At 41.3% G+C, this 4082-nt stretch overlaps 1 long non-coding RNA gene across 1 annotated transcript; it reads right to left on the reverse strand.

The window, feature by feature from the left end:
- Positions 1-623: 623 nt before the first annotated feature.
- Positions 624-2873, reverse strand: LOC140214119 (uncharacterized). The gene is made up of 2 exons (XR_011891049.1): positions 1731-2873; positions 624-830 (listed from the first exon to the last, which is right to left on the reverse strand). It is a non-coding gene; the product is annotated as an uncharacterized lncRNA (long non-coding RNA).
- Positions 2874-4082: the final 1209 nt, after the last annotated feature.

The raw sequence follows: 4082 nt of genomic DNA on the forward strand, positions 1-4082 counted from the left end.
AAATTAACAATACAAACTGGAGTGCACTCTTACCGCTTGATCACTTAACCATGTACAGTAGTCTTATTGAAACATTCAATAGGATTTACGAAGGTTCCACTAAAATAATGAAGGTGAAGAAGAGAACCCTTATAAAAATTTCTAGCAACATTTTTTAGACACTCTTTAGACTTTTGTTACTAGAACCTACCAACAGTCAATTGAAATCCTACCAGCTGTCTTTATACATCCTAACAACGCTCTAGTAACACCCTAGAAACAATTGGCCACCAACTTCCAATAGAAACATGTTCACAGGATGTCTTTAACCTTCCTACCAATTTCCTATGAACATTTGTCTTTATACACCCTAGTAACATTCTTTCAAAAGATAAATGTTCATATATCTTCTGTTAACTTTCTACCAATCCCCTATTAACAAGCTTTCTTTATACGCCGTATTAACATTCTTCCAATTGAACAATGTTTGTAAACGTTCTGCCAACTTCCTACCAATCACCTATTAACATTTGTCTTTATACACTCTAGTAGCATAGTGTAAAAATTCGTCAGTATGCGTGAACATGTTGGTAAAAGGCAGTATGCAACCTAGAAGGTGCATGTACATAGAAAACAAATGCAAGTTTGCACTGAAAGAAGTTTATTCACACAAAAATATTTGCACAGAATTGTGAGAGAAGTAGCAGAGAAATTAATAAAAATAATAAATGAATGATGACTTAGTTGATTACGGCAGGGCAGCTGTCGCATAATCTCTAGCAAGCATCGATTATAATATATTTTTTACATTCAGAGCTGATGTCTCAGAATGTTTGCAGAATGAACCAACCCTGCACAGAAACAAGATGGTCAGTGTTAACACCATGTTCAGGTTAGCATATCACATACACAGAACAGCTTTTTAACAAGGTTCACATGAATCCTAAAATTGTAACCGTCATCCCTGTTTACTTGCAGAGGAGATGGCAAGGATTGGGCACATCTTGCAATGCATATCTTTTGATGCGTTGTATTTACTACGTGTTATTAAAATTAGGAAAGTGTCCAAAATGCTTTTTCTACCAATTATCTGCATAAGTGAGTTACTCACTCTAATAGTTAATTACATGGTTTATTCATGGTGAAATTTGTAGCGCGCACAATAGACACGGACGCAGAGACGGTGGACACGCGAGCGCTTACTCACAGCTGGTTATTTTTGGAAGGACTGAACGTAACAGCGCCAGCTAGCTGCACCGAGCATGTGCAAAACGTGTCATCCATTTTTATATAAGCAGATTACAGAGCTTCAAGCAGTATAAAAGAATACAAATGCTTTGTCAGTGATAGCAACCAATGGCTGACTGACGCATTTTAAAGCACGCCTTATCATATGGAACGCTTCTGTAATTTGTCGTGATCGTTTATTTTTACTTGAAAACAAAATATCAGTGTCAAAAAATACCGTTTCACAATGACATTGGTTGCAATGGTTAAACAAGTGCGAATGATTTTCTTTCACATTCGCACTTGTCTAACCAGTGAGACCTATGTCGTTGTGAACCGGTTCGCTGAAACATATGTAATTATGAAGCGTGAAACTATACGCACAATATTTTACTATCTCTCATGCTGTGCAGCCAGAGTAGGAAAGAGCAAAGAATAAATTCATGCCAAAGTGCGGCGTAAGAAACGGAAATAAAATAACATCAAAATAATATGTTTATGAAAAATGATGGAAAAGAACATACCTTTTATTATAATTTGGAGATAGAGAAAACTTCGGCGCATAGCAGTCTTGAGGAACAGCTGTTCGCTATTTGCGCAGTTTAAAACACGGACAGTGCCAATATTAAATCACTTCACACGACACTGCACCGCAGCTGGCAGAGAAGTTCCAGAAACGCTACCATCACGGAACGAAGAAAGCACCGTGGGCTTTGCAAACACCTTGCTGGTTGGCTTGCATCGATGGATTAGCCACAACACAGCATAAGAATAAATAGCAGCAAAAATAGCTAGATTGCTGCTACAATACGCCACGAAACACCTACACCGCTCCGACCGTACCATGCCGGCGTCGCAAAGGAACTGATGGCGATTGCGATGGTCTCCCTATTTGCCTCGACTCGGCCAACTGTCAAATTTGTGCGCATGCGCGGGAGAGGCATGTGATATTCTTTCCATCCACCTGCTTCGCCTTGACCGCCGCGGAACTAAAGCCCTTCTTTTAGCCGAAACATGCCCCCCCCCCCTCCCTTACTACCTTGGGATGGTTGACTCACACCTAGACATTCGTCGCCTCTCGATGAAAGCTATGGCCGGCTTTTGTGTACGCACCCCTTTCTGGGAACTGCACTTAGAGGGAGGAATGTACCACTTGGCCGAGGTTCACAAAAAAACAAACAAAAAAAACAAGACAGCCAGCTCAATTTTGTTGGGCATTTAGGGGCTGTATAGTTTTATCTTTCGAGACAATTATAGTTCTGAAAACCGACTCATTTCTCGAAATTAAATAAACATAGAAAAATAAAATCATATTGGGTAAATTATGTGGTTATTCTATTTTGCACAAGAGCATCCTTTAGCACTTGCTGCTTCCAAAGACAAAACTTTGCTCCCTGGCGCCCAGCGGTGAAGCACATTGTAGTACTATTTTTATAGTCAAATACATGTCCAAAGCGTGGCGGCTATGATGTTAGCAGTTTTCAGACGCCCGAAGCACGGCAAAAGCATGGCCTTTGATATCCTGGCTCTTGGTATACGGAATGCCCTTATTACGGATGTCATGATGACCCCTTGTCGGAGCTCAAAATTTTGTCGCCGTGTTGTGAAGCAAGATCACTGAATGTTAAGAGTGCATAATTATTTCTTCTCAATCTGTTTTAACACACAGCAAGCTACTATTGCCATAAAGCACATCAGTTGACATAGTCACTTTGCCTTCACTTTGATGCAATGTCCTATTTCCTTTAATGTGCAGAAGCCGTCGGTAGGAGGCAGGGACGAAAGCGAGCGAATAGGAACGCGTCGAAAGCTACATTTTTTATACCGTAAGAGTAATTTAATTATTTTTTCACAGAAAGGTGTTACTTGCACAGAGTTCAGCTTTTATTTCTATTCGACCTGTGCGCTTCTCAGGTCAATACTCGCTCTCACTCAGCAGCAGGTGTATTTTGCAGCCTTTTGGACATTTGAGCGGCAACGTTCCAGCGCCGTGTTAACTTGAAGTTCGGCTCTTTTTCCTCTTTTTAACAAATATCTTGGCGCTACTATGCTGACACGTTCCAGCTTAGGGCGTACTATTTATATCTCAGAATGCACTGACCTGATTATCTCGTTGCAAAGCTGGAATACATGGTGGCATTGCAATAGCAGCGCGTGGTTAGGGCAAATTTACGCTCGAGCCCCACTGCACACCACCCGCCTGCCCGCACGCATGTGGTCGGGCGAAAATTTGCACATTTCGTAGACTGGTACACACATTTCGGTTTACACTGCATGTGCGAGTCCAGTGTATGCCAAAACTTGTGAACCAGTGGGCGAAATGTACAGTTTTCTGCACAACCGCACGCGTCACGGCTCAAGCGTAAATCGGCCTTTAATTAACCAGCCCCAAGGTCGGGATAAAGCTCTGCAACTGGTGCGCGGCCTGCACAGTAGTCCGCTATCATACCGGTCAGGTGGTGTAGCGCAAGCAAATTTTCTCGGAGTGTGCTGACGTCACCGCACGCTCACGTAGTCCAGTAGAACCTTTAAAAAGATTAGTTCTAACAGTTTACGAACATATTTCTTTACACATTTTAGTAGCATTCCGTCAACAATTGGCTACCGACTTGGATTGGGACTATGATTTAAAACAAAGAGCTTGACTCCTGAGTATGTCATATATCGGCATTAATGTGTCTTAGAAAAATCTATCAAAAACTCTCAAGTTACCTCCCATTCTAAATATTTTTCGGCAAACAGTGCGAGCTGTGGACGTACTGAGGATACATCTCCTTCAAACAAAAAAATATAGTTCGATGATGTATAGTAAAACATTCGTTACCCAAAAATAACGAGCCTTTTGACGCAGTACTAAAGGGATTATAGAGACAAAA

The sequence above is a fragment of the Dermacentor andersoni genome, chromosome 11 (assembly GCF_023375885.2).
Source record: "Dermacentor andersoni chromosome 11, qqDerAnde1_hic_scaffold, whole genome shotgun sequence".
Taxonomy (NCBI): Eukaryota; Metazoa; Arthropoda; class Arachnida; order Ixodida; family Ixodidae; genus Dermacentor; species Dermacentor andersoni.